Genomic DNA, 17,880 nt, shown 5'->3' with positions numbered 1-17,880 from the left:
ACTATAGTGGATTATCTTACTACTTTTAATATAGAACGCTGCCTATACCCTACCTTGTCTGCTCCTATCTAGACTACTCTATTATCTAGAAAAGGACTAACCCCCTTCTAACACTCTAGAAACTAGTCCTATTTAGACGCTAATTAGAAACCCTATAATAGACCTTTAATAGCTAAACCTTATATGCCCTACTTGTAATAATAAGGCACTACCCCTTAAAACAATTAACCCCTATCTACTACTCTAGCTACTCCTAGCGCTACTATAATAGGAACCCTAGTAACTTGCTATAATTGTAGAAAGCCTAGGCACTTCTCTAGTAACTGCCCTAAACCCCCTAGGATTTGGGCTATAGATATGGAATAGGTTGCTAAGAATTCTAAGGAAAAGATACCGCTAAATTAACCAATTTAGATAGCTATTAGACAGGAAATAACAACGCCTAGGAGGATCCTCCTTTCTAGGCCTAACTTAATATAACCTGTTAAACCTTTCCTTAACTAAATTATTTTTTAGTTCCTATTTACTTGCACGTACAACCCTGTGCCTTAATAGATCTAGTGTTTACCTAAACGCTTTAGTAGATACTAGGGCCTAAGGTTACTTATTTCTTAATTTAAAAATTGCTTATAATATCTCTTCCACGCTTAGGGTACCTATCTAAAAGCTACTATATAAGCTTACTATTAAAGGGTTCTAGGATTAGATTACCTCCCTAGTTGCCTACTACATTTGGCTTTATATAATAGTTAGTGGCTAAAAGGTTTATAACTACCCCTTTATAATAGTAGACTTAGGTTCTTAGGATTATATTATTAGACAACACTAGCTAAAACAGTTCTAAATCCTAATTAATACAGATAAATCTTAACTAATCTAGCTAGAGAAATATCCTTTAACCTACAACCCCGCACCTCCTATTCTAGTACAACTCTACTAGCAAGTGCTATCTACTCTAGTTACCTATAACATCTTGCAAAGAGACGCCCTTTAGGATTAAGAGGAGAACTAGAACTAAAACAGTCCTAGTTTAATTAATAGGATACGTGGTATACTTAAAATTCTAGCTGCTTATAGGGCTGCTACTAAACCTATTACGCTACCTACCCTAGTCTAATTACTAACTATTACCCTACCTGCAAAATTCTAAATTGCTACTATTTCTGCTAATGCTTTCTATTTTAATATAAAAAAATCTTCTAATAAATTCTTTACTACTAGCCTGTATAAGATTAAGCGTAGGATCCAAACCCTATCTAAATAGGATACTCTTAACACCTACTTGTTAGATTAGAAGCTCCTATCTAACTATAACTCCTATTAGGACGTCTTTAACAAGGCTAAGGCTAATAAACTTCCTATCTACTAGCCTTATAACTATAAGATAGTCCTAGAGGAACCCCTTCTAAACTACTAGAGTCCCCTCTATTGTTAAAATGCTAAGGAACTCTAGGCTACTAAGGAATATATACAAGAGCACCTATAGAAAGGTTTTATTAAGACTAGTTAGAGCCTATTTGCCTCTCCTATCCTGTGCGTTAAGAAGCTAAATAGAGGCCTTAGGATCTATGTGGATTACTGTAAGCTTAATAGCTTAACGCGAAAGGACGCGTATCTAATACCCCGCATAGACAATCTATTATCCTAGCTAGCTAAAGTAAAAATCTTTACTAAGCTAGATATTTATGCTGCCTTTAATAAGATCTAAATAGACCCTAACTTAGAGGAGTACACTACTTTCTGCACTAGATATAGTGCCTATAAATACAAAGTCCTACTATTTAGGCTATGTAATAGACCTGCAACCTATTAGCGTTATATAAATAATATACTAATAGATTATTTAGATAACTTCTATATCGCCTATCTAGATAATATCCTAATCTACTCTAAAAACCTTGCTACTTATAAGGACTATGTTTAAAAAGTCCTTAAGCATCTTTGTTCTACTAGATTACAGGCTAATATTAAGAAAAGCGAATTCTATATAACCTATACCTGTTACCTTAGATATATCCTTACTAACAAAGGCTTAGAGGTAGATCCTAATAAAGTTAAAGTACTTAGAAACTAGTCCGCTCCTAAGACAATAACTAGAGTAAAGTCCTTCCTAGGATTTACTAGATTCTACTAGCAATTTATAGAAAACTTCTCTAAGATAGCTAAGCCCTTAACTACTCTCTAGAGTCTTGCTACCCTATTTGTATAGACTTTGGAATACTAACAAGCCTTTAACTAGCTTAGGAATGCCCTACTAGCAATCCTAAGCTTAGCTCACTTCTATCCTAAGTACCCTCTAAAACTAGAGACAGACGCCTCTAATAGAGTTATTGCAGCTATCCTCTTACAGGAGTATCCTAATAGGAAATAGTACCCTATATCCTTCTTTAGTTAGACCCTTACTAGTTCTAAACTTAACTAGGAAATCTATAATAAAGAATTATTTGCAATAATCCGCGCCTTTAAGAAATAGCGTGCTAACCTAATAAGTACTTAGCACCTTATTAGAGTATACACAGACTACAGAGCACTAGAGTACTTTATATCTACTAAAGTCCTTAGTGCTAGGTAAGCTAGATAGCTAGAGGTTATAAGTCCTTTTAACTTCTAAATTAAGTATACTCCTAGATCTTATAACGCCTAAGCTAATATCCTAAGTAGAAGGGAATAGGATATAATTAACCTTAAGACTACTTAGAGGGATAATTGTTTATAAGTAATAATTGCCCTAGATAGGTTATACCCCTAAATTAACTCTAACTTAGCGCAAGACTACCTAGCTAAGCGTTCCTTACTAATCCTTGCTTTAATTATAGTAGTTTAGAACCCTATAACTCTTGGATCCTTAGAACTTATTAAAACTCTTTTCTAAGAAAATAGGTCCTTATTCCTAATAGAAAGATTAGAGTTGCCTAAGCACTATTAGATAGAAAACAGACTCCTTCTCTACTAGGATTAGCTTTGCGTGCCTGCTAGATTAGTCCTATGTACTAGACTAATTTGTAAGGCTTATAATTAAGTGTCTACTACCTACCTATCTGCTACTAAAACCTATTAGATTCTAGCCTAACATTACTACTAGAAAGGTATAGAGACTACCTGTAAACGCTACGTTTAGAACTATATCCTATATAGGAGAGGGCACCTAAGATAGCACTAACTCCCTAGCATGCTCTAGCCCCTTCCTATCCCTAGTCTACTAATGCAACACTTGTGCATTAATTTTAAGGATTTTCCCTAGGATTAACGTGGTTACAATTAGATTATAGTTATTATTAATCGCCTATTAAAGCAAGCTATTACTATCCCTTGCTACAAAACTATAGACGCCTAAGGTATAGCTACCTTATTTATTTAGTAGGTGTACTAATTTAGACACACTCTAGATACTATTATTTCTAATTAAGGCCCTTAGTTTATATCTAGTTTCTAGTCTAAATTCTATTAAATTATAGGTACTAAAGTTAAGCTCTCTACTGCCTACTACAAATAAACTAATAGATAAACTAAGATTATAAACAAGTATATTAATTAGAGACTAAGGCCTTTTATATCCTATTACTAAGATAACTAGAGTAACTTACTACCTATAATAGACTATGCCTAAAGTACTTTCCTATATTTATCTATTAGTATAGCCCTATATTAGCTCCTCTTTAGTTCCTTACTAAAGCAAAGTTAGTATTAGAGACTAGAAAAGACCCTATCTACCTTACTAGAGAAACTAAACCACAAGGACGCCTTATCCCTTGCTACTTGGATGCACGACGCCTAGAAGATTGCTAAAGAAAATATAGAAAGAGCTTAAGACTAAATACGCTCTACTACTAATTGCTATTATTATCTAGTAGACTAGAAGGTTAGTAACTATATTTATCTATCTACTACTAATCTTGCTATTTTATAACCTAGCTAAAAACTATCTAAATAATAGGAAGGTCCCTTTAAGGTATTAGAATAAGTAGGAAACGCGTATCGCCTCTAATTACTACCTAGTTCTAAGATCTATAATTTTTTCTCTCCTAATATACTATACAAAGATCCCTAAGACCTATTACCTAGATAAGAGGCTCTAAAACCCCCTAGTACCCCTATACAAGGTGTAGAGGAATAGGAGGTAGAAGAAATCCTAGCTAGCAAATTATATTAATCTAAGCTAAAATATAAGGTTAAGTAGGTTAGACACAATCCTAATCCTATTTAGTATCCTGCCTCTAACTTTATAGGTGCTCCCTATAAATTATAGGTATTCTACTAATAGTATCTAAATTAGCTAGGTCCCCTACACAGCTTACTAAAATAGATTTAAGCCTAGGAAAAAGGTAAAGAGGATCTAATATTACTTTATAATAATTATACCTAATATTAGAACTAATTTATATCCTATTTAGCTACGCATTATCTATTAACTACTATCTATTACTATTATTCTTGTTACTATTTATTATTATATCCTATTTAGAACCTTTAAGGTTCCTAGGATACTACCCCTAGGAAACCTCTTTATTCTATATCTATCTCTCTATTAGAACCTAGTTTAGACTCTATATTAGCTAAGATAGCGCCTAGACTATCCTTCTTTGCTAGCTTCTAGACAACTAGTGCAGCAGGGATTAGAGCAGGTGCAGGAGTAGGGATAGGAGCTAGGACTAATTTAGACTCTTTCTCGTGGAATGCTTTTATCTTAGCCTACACTAAGAAAGTTACCTCCTAATTTAGTGCTAATTCCTCCTTAAGTTTATTTATAGCCTTTGTTAAGCCCCTAACTACTAAGACTATCTTATAGATACTATTCTAAAGCTAACGTGAATTAGATATAGTAGTATAATAGGTAGCTATAAGGATTTTAGTAGCCTCTATACCCTTAGTCTAAGTATTAGTAATAGTAACGCACTTAGCTAGGTTTTAGGTAGTTTCTTAAATAGCAGCCTTAAACTACTTAATATCCTTCTAATAGGCAACCACAGCTTCCTTATCCTTATCCCCTTTAGTAGGGTTTCTAATTAGGCTGTAGTATTCTTCTAGAGCACCCCTAAGGGCAGAGTACTCTTAGCTAATAAAAGAAGGAATCTGCTAGGATTAGTAAAGGAACCCTATTAGACTTAGATACTTACTAGATTGCAATACTTATTCTAGGAGATACAGTACTAGCACTTCTTAGAATTCTTTAACTTAAAATTAAAATTATTAAACCTGCCCCTAGCTAGAGCTATAACTACTCTTATATAGAGAGCGCGATAAGCGACAGGGAGGACTCCTAGTAGTACTAGTACTAGCATAGCTAAAGGTTCTAATTTAGATTAGCAACTGTTTAATTACATAGATTAAATACTTACTAGATTTTAGATAGATTAGGTTAAATATTTGAAAAATTAGGGATATAGGAATAAGAAAGTTAGTAGGTAGAGGGCTAGTTATAGGTAGGCTAAGGATAGGGGTCTGTGCCCTAGGAAGAAGAAGTAAAGGTAAAGGTAGAGGTGAAGGTGGAATTATTTGCAAAAAGCTCTTCTTTAATAAGGGATCTAAACCTAATCCTAAGGATAGGGACTATCCTTTTTCTATAGGAGGGGGTAGTGTAACAATAAGGCAGAATTGCCTGCCTATTATTCTATGCCAAGTTAGGCCTAATAAAGGCCTAACTTACTTATATATATAGAGAACAGCTCGCCTATAGTTAGGATAGGCATGTTCTTCTTGTCCTTTTGTACAAGACCTATAGGTATAGGAATCTCATCCTTTTCTGTACAGACGCGCACTCCCATATGCCTTTAAGTCGTATAGGATACCTTTCAGATGCCCTACCTACCTAAGTCGTTACAGTAGCTAGACTTGTAAGTACGCTTATTAAGCGTATATAGGGCGCATGCTAACTAATTTAGGCTCTAAATAGTAGTAATAATATTAATAGTTTCTCTAGTAATAATAATAAAGAGGAGGGTAGTAATATTAAAGCTAGTAATAGTAATAGAGGCAAGGATAATACTAAAGGCAAGGAGGGTGCAATTAAGGGCAAGGGCGTGTAGGGAGACTAGGTATATCGCGCGTAAGGCGCAGTTCTTATAAATTATGCTAGGCGTTTTTATATTTATAGATACCTATAGGCCTAAGGCTATATTTAGGCTAGAGGCTATATAAAAAGATATACTTCTTTACTATATTTTCTATATATTACTTATAATCCTTTCTTACTTTCCTTATATAAGGAGCTTTACTAAGTTTATATTATTAAATTATATTATCTATATTCTTAAAGTCTAAGGGTAGAGTCTAGGTATCCTAGGATTTATTATAGCCTTTCTAGTAGAGTAGGTATTATAGTTAACCTTTCCTTTTCTACTTCCCTAGGATCTTCTCTACCTCCTAAACTTCTTCTCCTTTAGGTGTTACGTCTAGTAGGAGGGTGTTATCCTCTTCTCCTATCCTAGGATTCTAATATTCTAGTAGAGAAATATAGAATACTGTTGCAGGAGGGATATTAACTAGATCACGGAGCATCTTAATCCAATCAATCCCGATCAATACCCCTGTATGACCCACTATCTAATTAACTGCTAGCTTACTGCCAAGTGCCTAATAAAAAGCAGGAGCTCTAGTAAGGAAGGTTTACTAATTATTTACCTTCTAGTAAGGGTAGCTAAAGCTCTATATATATAAGTCTAATCGTAGTAGATATAATCTAATAATCTATCTCCTAAATTATTCCTAACCTTAGTAATCTAAATTTCTATAGTTATAAGCCTAGTTCGCGCTTTACCTTATTAAAGATCGTCCTATCTATTTAAGCGTATTGTTTAACTTAGACACTAAGCTAGTAAAAGCTTTACTCTTTTGTTATACTATTTCTTAAGCAAAAGCTTACTTATTACTCTTCTACTATAAGCGACTAAATCCTAAAAGGGGATATCCTACTTACTAGATTAACTAACTAGCCTACCTAGTACATTTAATTTAGATACTATGCCCTAACTAAAGGGATCTAGGTAGAGGTAGACCCTAAGGCTCTAGATACTAAAAACTACTTTAAGAATAAACCTATTAAGCCTAATATGCTAATAGATATCACGCTATCTAACATAACAAGCGAGCAGTATAAACTCTAAATAGCTTAGTACTAAGCCTGCTTATTAGATTAGGTATTAAAGTTATTAGTAATCTAAAACCTTTTTATATAGGTTAATAATATAGTAGATTAAGGGATCCTTACCCTAGCCTATATAGAGCTTATTAATTAAGGAAGAGTAACCCTCTAAGCACTAATCTAAGTGCTCCGCAACAACCTAGCGCTAACTAACTTAAGCGCTGCAACACTAGCAAGATTGCAGTATAAAGCTTATCTTGCTAAGGCAAAAATAAGTAGCTAAGACGCTAATTACTAGTAGAAGGAGTAGACAATCCTATATACGCGAGCTAAGGTATATAACATTCCTAATATTAAAGGACAGCTTATAGTATAGGATTATCTTAAAGCTCTATCTACTAGGATCTTACTAGATTAGGGTTAAACTATGTTTTAAAGGATTATTAAAAAGTTAGTAATAGGAGAGCTAACTTATAACCTCCTGCAGGTTGCTAAGATCTATTTATTACTTCTCTAAGAGAACGATATAAGATTAAGCTCTAAAGGTCCTAGAGTGTTTGCAATAATAGGAGCTCCACCTTCTAATTAACTAAAGAAGGAGTCTTTATACCTATGTAGTAGATCTTACCTATAGAAACCTCCTAAATACAAAAACGTTATTAAAGCTTAGACTAATATAGGTAATAAGCTTACTACTACTTAATAATTAGAGATTAAGAAAAAGATTAATAGGAATTAAAAATTTAAAGAGTTAAGAAAAGCTCTAATTAAGTCCTATCCTATTAATTAAGATTATAGTAGTAAGGCAAGCGCGATTACCTATCTAGGCAGTATCTAGGTAGCACTAATTAACCCTATATTAATAGCAGAGAAAACAAACAGGATCTATTTAACTATAGACTTTAAAGCTTACGCTCTATTAAAGAGCACTATCTTTAACAACAGGGGTGTAGTGCACCTAGTTAATAATATAAGCTACCTAGAAGAAAGCTTGTTTAGATTAGTTAAATATAAGATAGTTAAAGCAGAAACTTAAGCTTTTCTAATCTTAGGTAGAGGGACTAGAGTAATCCCTAATACTCTTAATAGACTAAGAGGTCCAAAAACAGAAGATTTAGTGCTTACTAACGTAGTGTTAGTAGAAGGATTTTATGTAAATATTGTATTAGAAGCTTAATTGCTTAAAGCAGGAGTTTAGTTCCTTAGGCTAGATGCTACCTTATAGTTTAGATTATTAGGAAAGAGCGTTATATTAGCTAAGTTACTACGTAAGTTTAACTTAACTTTCCTAGAATACAAGCCCTCTACCCCTTATTAAATAATCTAAAGCATAGTGCCTAAATAACCCTAACAATCCTAGATGTAACAAGGCTAGGCTAAAATAGCTAGCGCTTACTAGATGCCTAGGCTAGACTTAAACAAGGTTCATGGGTTAGCGCTAGGGTCTAGCACTATTATCTTAGGCTAAGCTTAGCTAAGATATATATATTATACTATGCGAGGATTACTTAGCTTAAGTATTCTTGTGCGTACCTTTTGGACCATGGCCAAGTGGTACAGGCAGGGGAGATGACGTAGTATTCATTTTATAGGCAGGGCGCCTACCTTGTTACATAATACTTAAGCAAACCTAAAGGTTAAGGGTTTAAATCCACGTGCGGCGTGAATTTGTCTCTGGCTTAAATTATGCTTAGGGGACTAGGCTAGACTAGATCTGCTAGGGTTAGTGCTAGGGCCTATTTAGGACTAGGCTAGACTAGATTTCTAGGGTTAGTGCTAGGGCTTGCTAAGCCTAATTAGGGTAGAGCAGATATATATTACCCTTAGCTAAAGAGCTCGTAGCTTACTTGTCTTAGGGACTAAGACATTTAAGGAGGGAGGTAGTGTAACAAGGCTAGGCTAAAATAGCTAGCGCTTACTAGATGCCTAGGCTAGACTTGAACAAGGTTTATAGGTTAGCGCTAGGGTCTAGCACTATTATCTTAGGCTAAGCTTAGCTAAGATATATATATTATACTATGCAAGGATTACTTAGCTTAAGTATTCTCGTGCGTACCTTTTGGACCATGGCCAAGTGGTACAGGCAGGGGAGATGACGTAGTATTCATTTTATAGGCAGGGCGCCTACCTTGTTACACTAGACAACTTACCTAAGACACAATAGTAAGGAGCTTTAGCACTAATAATTAGGCTATTTAGGACCTAAGGCGCTTAAAGCTCTAGTTAAGTTAGTAATAAACGTTAGGATTAAAGGAACTCCTGTTATAGACTAGCCTTAAGGGAGAATGCAATAAGCGTTAATAATAGTATTTAGTATCTTAAAGGAGAGGTAAGCCCTCTACGCCTTTTATATAGGTGTCTAGTGTGTTTGCTTAGTAGTAGTGTAGGACTTAGTCTATCTTATATTAGACCTAGGCTTAGGTATAAGCCTAAGCCCTTTATATACCCCCTAACCTTCCCCTATAAACTATCGTGAAATCGTCTTTCTTAGGGTCTAGGGTTATGTCTTTATCCTCTATAATCTATATTAGGCTTTATTACTATATTTTTTAGTTTTATTATTATGTCTTTATATTCCTTCCTAATTTGTAACAGGCCTATATATTAAGCGGTACGCGCGTGTAGCGTCTATACGCTTATTTTAGCACCCTACTATAAAAGTTCTAATATAGCTGTCCTACCCTACTATAAGTTTCCTACACTTACTTTGTTATATAGTAGATTTTCCCTACTAATTAGTCTTATCTCTACTTCTTTTCTATTAGTCTAGCCTATATAGCCTTTATTATATCTCTATCTACTACTACTAGTACTAGTAGTAGGGAACTACTATAAGATAGTTAGACCCCGCGCTAGGCCTACTAAGATAAGGTGCGTACTTCCTATATTCTCCTAATATATCCTACACTAACTTTTGCTTAGTATATATCTCCCTAAACCTAGCTACTTAGTAGCTTTATTATTTCTAGTAACTTAGATAATAAGGAGTATAATAGCAGTTTTGTAAAGCCACTTCCCTATAATTAGTGTATTAACTAACTCTATCTCTTTAGTAAGTGTGACTATTAGGAGGGTAGTAGTAAGTTCTTCCTAATTTTTGTGTTCTTTATAGCGAGCTCTAACTATGTCTAGGGCGTTTATACAAGTCTTGTTATTATGGTTATAAAACCTACACTAGGTTAGAGGCTATTCTTGCTAATAATCCTAACGTCCGCTAAGCCCTCTATAACTAGCTTTAGTTTTATTATAGTTACTAGGAGGATCGCCTCTATATTGCAAAGAAAGGGACCCTTAGGACCTTTATAGGAAAACCTACTAAAGGCACTTACTACTAGTTTGTGCTATAATTCTACTAGCTCTACTATTAGTTTAAGGATCTTATATTAAGGGCCTAAACTAATAATGCTATTACTCTACTTGCCCCCTCTACCTACTTGCGCGCCTATAATTAGTACTAGCTTAGTGCTATTATTCCCTCTACTACTAGTGCTCTAGCGTTTCTACTATAATCTACTATTACGCCCTTATATAGTAGTTATAGTAACAACAACATTATATAGCTTACTACTACTACTAGTATTACCTTCTAGCGTATTAACTAGCATATAAATAAGACTTAGGCCTAAACTAACCTTTATATTAATAGGCTTAAGAGCGCTGCTAAGCGCACTACCTAAGGCATTAAGACTCTTATTATTAGTATTAGTTTTCCCTTATTCCCTTTATATCTATTCTAACGTTTATTTTCTTTAGGCCTAGGGTGCTACGTGTTAGCAAGCTATTAAAGCACTACCCTCCTCCTAACGCTACTACTACTACTACTTATACTTGTTAACTAAGTCCTCCCCTACCTGCGCCGCGTGTAAGCGTTACTACTATTACTAAAAGATGTAAAGGCGTTAGAATAATATAAATAATAGTTTAGGGGGGGCTAGGGGGGGGTTAGTTATAGATAGTAATAGTATAGATACTGCTACCTAATTGTTAGCTATATTATAAAGCTTTAGTAGTAGGGCACTTACTTAGAGTGTTGTTAGGATAAATAAAAGATATCTCTAATACTTTTCTACTTCTTAATTGTAACAAAGGTCTAAGTTATTATTTTAGTTTCCTTTTACCCTTACCTCCTAGCTTTTATATATATTAGGCTATTATTATACGTAGCATCCCTATACTATTCCTTAAACCTATCTAGAGCCTTAGTATCCTATACTACCTCTAGTAGGTGCTATATTAGATTAATATACCCCTTCTATTTTACTAGGACTTAATACTTTTCTTTTCTTCTTGCGTTCTTTGTATAAAGGATCTCTTCTACTTCCTATTTATCTAGTGTTGCATCTTTATTTTCTAGGGTAACTATTAGACCTAGTTATAAGTCCTAAAGCTTCTAGCTTAGTAGTGGGTTATTAGCAGCTCTCTCTAGTAGATCTACATACACAGTCTTATGCAAGTTCCCTAGTAAGTCTAATACTACTATAAGTAGAGTAGGGACTTCTATTACTTTATACTTAACCTATAGCTAGTTAAACTTTTTACTTAGTTAGTTTATCTTTATATTGCGTATTATAAACTAAACTATATTACCTTTTAAGAACTTTTTAGCTAGGCGTTAAGACTAGTTTATTGCTTCCTATTATTATTGCTATTAGAATATAATAGTAGCTTATGCTAGCTCTACACCCCTCTATAGGTGTGATAAGAACGTTATAGCTTCTCTACAAGGATTCTTAGGCTTTACTAGTAGTAATATTATCTTTTATAGCGTGTCTATAGTATACCTATTTAAAAGTAGATTTAGGCTAATACTAGTTATACTAGAGTCCCTATTATTAAGTGTAAGTTAGTAGGCTAGTAGGCAATTAGGCTAGTTAGTCTGCTTAAAGCATACTATTATACGTAGAATAGCCTACACTTCTTAGTTTACCTGCTCTATCCTACTATCTATCTAGGGGTAGTATATAGTAGATAGTAACTAGTTTATCTTTGTTATCTAGTATAATATTATCTAGAAGGATCCTAACTAGTCTAAACCTTAGTTAGTAATAATAGAGGATAGGAAGCCCTAGAACTACTACTAGTTATCCTAGAAGATCCTTGCATAATAATCTACTACTATAGAGACTGTTGCTTTAAGCTAAATATATTTAGATAATCTGTTAGTAATAACTAATAGGGACTAGGGTTTGCTATTATCTTTTATAGGTAGGTTAACTATAAAATCTATAGATATTTAGGACTAGTATTATAACACGACTAGTATAGGTTATAATAGACCCTATTAGCGCTTCTAGAAGATATAGGTACTATAATAATAGTAGTTTTAAACATACTACGCAACGTCTCCTAATATTCTATCCTAATAATAGTTACAGCGTAGTATTTAAAATATTATATTCTTCCCTAGATATCCTACTAAACCTAATTTATATGCTCGCTATATAATAGTAGTTATAAGGGGTTCCTATATTAGTAACTAAATAACACCCCTCTAGAGCAAAGTGCTATATACGCTAATTGCATAGTCCCTAATTTGTTGCTTTATATTAGCTAAAACTAGGAAAGACCTAGCGCCTTTCTAAACCGCATTAAGACGTACTTAGTATATCTTATCTTCTAGTACTGCTTTGTCCTATAGTGTCTGCATATATAGGTTAGCAAAGAGGCTAGCGCCCTTTAGTAACTTAGACGCCTCCTCTACTTCTAATACTGCAACCTAAATTAATTTAGGGCGCATTACTAACTATAGTGTTGCTTTAGGGGAGTTTAAATCTTATAGTTATCTACTTAAGGTATTAGGTTATCCTATAAGATAGCTAGGCCTATACTATAGGATGTACTAATATTTTAAAAGTTCCTCTACCTAGTAGCACTATTACTTGCTTAAGCTTTAAAGGCTAGTAAAGTACTCTAAGTTTTTATAGTCTATAAATATTATAAATAGCTTATAAACACTCTATAACTCTACTAACTAACTTTTAAGATACTTAATAATAGCAAGTAATTCCTTATTATGTATAGTGTAGTTTTATCTCTCTAGCGTTAGTACTATAGAGTAGTAAGTAACTAGGTACTAGACGCCCCTAACTTTTTGCAACAAGCAACCCCTAAGAGCATATCCTAAATAGTCTACTTCTAATAACATTTCTTTAGCTAGGTTCTATTATATTAATACTAGTCCTAATATAAACGCCTTTTTTAGCGCATTAAATATACTTTATTCTTCCTCTCCCTATTAGAATAGGGTGTTCCTCCTAGTTAGTTAGTTTAAAGGTGCTGCTACTTTAGAAAACTTCGCGATAAAATTATAGTAGAAGTTAGCAAAACCTAGAAAACTCCTTACCTCTCTTATATTCCTAGGGGATTCCTATTCCTATACTACCCTAAGCTTTTTAGGGTTAGGTCTAAGTAATTTGCCTGCCTTAATAATATAGCCTAGGTAGCGTACCTCCTTAACACTAAAAGTATATTTCTCTAAGTCTAGGTGTAGTCCTACTTCTTTTAATAGCATAAGTATATACTTTACTTTTTCTATATAGTTAAACTAGTCTCCTTTTAAATAAATTAGGATATTATTAAGGTAGGCTATTATATATAATCTAAGTAACTCTATAAGCGTGGTATTAATATATTATTAGAAAGTAGATAGCGCACTACTAAGACTAAATAGATATACTAACTATTTATATAACCTAAACTAGGTATAGAAAGCTATTAAGGACTTATAACCTTCTACTATTCTAACTTTATAAAAGGCGGCGCGAATATCTACTTTTATAAACTAACTTACGCTAGATAGTATGTGTAAAGTTTCCTTAATAAGTAGTAGTAGGTATTAGTCTAATATTATTATGCTATTAAGCATCTAGTAATCTATATAAAGGCGCTAACCGCCTAATAGCTTCTTTACTAGCAACACTAGAGCTCTAGCTATAGAAGAGCTTGCTTAGATCTAGCCCTTGTCTATTAATCTAGTAAGTTATATTCTTAGTTCTAGCAATTAATCACGCAATATAGGGTACAGGGGACCCTATAGGGGGTTAGGCTAGGTTCTATCTAGGAGAGTTATTAACTAAATATAGTAATCTATACTGCCTTAATAAGGCAGTAGACTGCTTGCTAACTCTTTGTTAAACAGGTCCTTAAACTCTTGCAGTTCTAGTAGTAACTTTGTCTTTCTAGTTTTATACTTAGGTTTATAGGGAACTGTGTTACTAGTAATATAGATAGTGTGTATATTATTAGGACCTCCCTTACTAACACTTCCTAGATATTTTATTAGGCGTAAGTTGTATATTGCCTATAAAATATCTAGTATATTTATTGTAAAAATTTGTACCTATATATCTTCCTATTAGGATCCTTAACTTAGCAACCCTACTATAACTAAACCTAAGATAGTAGAGATATAGGTAGGATACAGACGTCTCCCGCTCTCTTATACTACTATATTTCCTGCCTTCCTAATTATTAATTCGCCTTATAGAATGTCTATAACAACGCCCTCTCTACACAGCTATAGTCTACCTAGTATTAGTTAATAGGAGAGACTAGGTACTATATAAGCTAGAAGCTAAGACTACTAACTATCTAAATTATAGTCTAATGCTACTAACTATAAAATTCTTGTACCCTTAGTAATTCCCTAGGTATGTTATAAGGGTCGCAGGGGAATATTAATAAAGTTCCTACTAATCTATCTTGCTAACTTTTCCTTAACTGTACTAAAACACTAGTACCCTAAATTAACTATTACTTGCACGTTCTCTACTCTACCTAGGAGGAGGGGAATAAAGAAAGGAGGATTATTTAGCCTAGCCTTAATATCTAGGGGATACTTAATAGCCTCTACTATTAATAATTCCTCTATTATAGTATCCTCCTTATACCCCTAACTTGGCCTAAAGTTAGGGGCGGCTAGTTTCCTAAATTAGGGCCACTTACTAATACTACAACTATCTTAACACCTACTAGTTGCAGTAATAGGGTATTAGGGCATGCACGTATAAAATAACTGCCCTATCTACACTAGGTGTAGACCTTTACTAGTTTCTGTGTATTAAATAGGTCCTGTAGGATCTAGTTAGGACGTAATATTAGTAGTTTAATAGATACACTTAATAAGGCTACTACTTCTACTATATTTATATTGCTGTCCTAATCTAAGTTAGACTTCTACTAGGGTTCCTTAGACTTACTAGCCTAAAGAAAGCCTAGTTCTAGAGAGGCTATTTTAATATCTACTACAATTATCTTATATTCCTCTATAGCTATATTATAGTTTATCCTAGAGACTCCCCTATTAAGGGAAACTAAGCGCATATAACTGTTAAGAGATTACTAAAGTTATAAAAGCTTCTATTTATTATCCTAGTATAAACCTCCTAACTATATAAGGAGCTGTATAAAATTTATAAAGAACTCTATAAAAGGCTAATTTTAGCCCTAATATAGGTATTCTAACATAACTTAGGTGCGCTCCTGCCTATAATAGTTACTATAATAGAACGCTAGGTAGTTAAGAAACCTGCTTATATCCTAATATTTACGTGTACTATCCTTAAAGTATAGTGCTATAGCGCGCTAGACTATAGGTAATAACTAGGACTAAATATATATAAACCTTACCTCCTTATCCCTAATAAAGACCTTATCTGCACGCAGTTTAAACTCTATAGTTATTTACTAGGAGGAGAAGTTTACCTTAGTGCTATTATATAGCAAGCTAACTAGGAAAGGTTTGCGGCGTAAGGTAGGAGAGGGTAGAGGTAGCATGTTATTAAACCTAGCGGGCTTAGAGGAGGGTTAGGATAGAATCTGATTGCGTATTTCCTTATTCTATTAACATAGTATAGCTATTATAGCAGAGTCTTAAGCCTGTTATTCTATTAATCTATAGACCTATTATATTAGCCTTTCTACTATATTAGATTATACCTAGTTATTCTAAATATCTAGCGCATCTATCTCTTATTACTATTATAGTATATTTAGAAGAAGATACTAAAATATTATAGACTAGCCTTAAGGGAGAATGCAATAAGTGTTAATAATAGTATTTAGTATCTTAAAGGAGAGGTAAGCCCTCTACGCCTTTTATATAGGTGTCTAGTGTGTTCGCTTAGTAGTAGTGTGGGACTTGGTCCGTCTTGTGTTAGACCCAGGCTTGGGCATAAGCCCAAGCCCTTCACAACTCCTAGGAGCAAATGCGAGCACTACGCTATTACACATGCCTAACAGGTTATATTAAGATAACTAAGGGAAAGATTACTATGTCTATACTACTAGGTATTATAGGATCTATTTAACATGCTAACAGGTATAGCTTATAAGCAATAGATCTTAGTATTAAAGTGTGACTACTTAGGAAAGCTTTATACCTATCTACTACAAGCTAAAAACCTTAATAAGATTATGCGGGTGTTTAAAAATTTTAAGAGCTTAATACTCAACTAATATAAGCTTAGCATAGTTAAGATTATACAAGATAATAACGTTGCAACGCTTCCTTAGCGTGGTAAATCTTGCTTTTAGATCTAGGTAGCTAATAATAGTATTAAAATTAAGAGCTTACCTATATATACCTATAAACCTAATAGAGGAGTAGAAAGAGTAGGGTAGGAGATTATAACAAAATTAATTAAAATAAGGATTAGTGCTAACCTACTAACAAAGCTCTGGCCTAAAATTATTAAAGCAGCAACTTAGCTCTATAATATAAGCCTTTCCTATGCTTATAATATAATATTACCTAACAAAGTGCTAGATTGTTAGTTTACTAGATACTTTAGGTAGTGGCAACTAGAGCAGATAAGGGAGGTAACTACTAATCTCCGCCCTAATTAGAGCGGAATATACGCCTATAGCTGTTAAGCTTACCCCCTTAATAGAGATTAAGTAGCTAGGCGTTACAAGAGGGTTTTTAAGGTGAACCCTTAGGGTTATATTAGATATCTAGTAGGATACAGAGCATCTAATATATATAGGATATAGATCCCCTTACTTAATTAGATTATTATAATATAGAATATTACCTTTAATAAGGATCTTTTCTTTAAAGAAAAAGATCTAGAGTAGCTTTAATAGTTAGAGGCTTAAAAGATAGTTAACGTTATTAGTAAAGATAAGATCTATAATACAGGAGAAGTATATAAAGAGCTTAATATCTTTAATTAGCTTTGTATTGTGGCAGAGTAATATAAGGAGTCTAGTAAGCAAGGAGGACTAAACCTAGCGCAGGAGCTAGGGGGTAGAGTAGAGCTAGAGGAGGTAGATAATTAGGCTAGCTAGCCTAGTAATTCACAACCCCCTAAGTAGACACCTCTAGCGTAGGTACTAAGCATAGCTAGCTTAGCACAAAGGATCTATGCAAAGTCCCCTAAGCTAATAGGGCTCTAAACTCCTAAACTAATACTAGAACTAAACTTTAGTATAGGAGACAAAGGATCTATATAGGTTATAGATTAGGGTCTTACTACCTAAGATAGTAGTAATCTAACTTACTTTAACGCCACGATAGGTAGCTCCTAGGAAAGACCTAGAGGGGAGAGTGCTATTAGTAGGTTACTCTATAAGAGCACAGAGATAGGTAAGGGCACCCTATCTAGCTCTTATAGGGGTGGTGAGCAGAGCTCCTACCTACCTACTTTAGGACTAGATTCTATATCTCCTGCAGATCCCTTACAAGCGGCACCTAGAGCTCCTAGAAGAAGCAGAAAACTGTAAGTTAAAGGACTACCACTAACGCGTGTTAGTAAGCAAGCTTAGGGACAGGACCCTAATAAACTACTAGGAGGCTCTAT

This window comes from Plenodomus lingam (genome assembly GCF_022343315.1).
Source record: "Plenodomus lingam strain CAN1 chromosome Unknown contig_18, whole genome shotgun sequence".
NCBI classification, from domain to species: Eukaryota; Fungi; Ascomycota; class Dothideomycetes; order Pleosporales; family Leptosphaeriaceae; genus Plenodomus; species Plenodomus lingam.
This window is presented reverse-complemented; position numbering follows the sequence as displayed.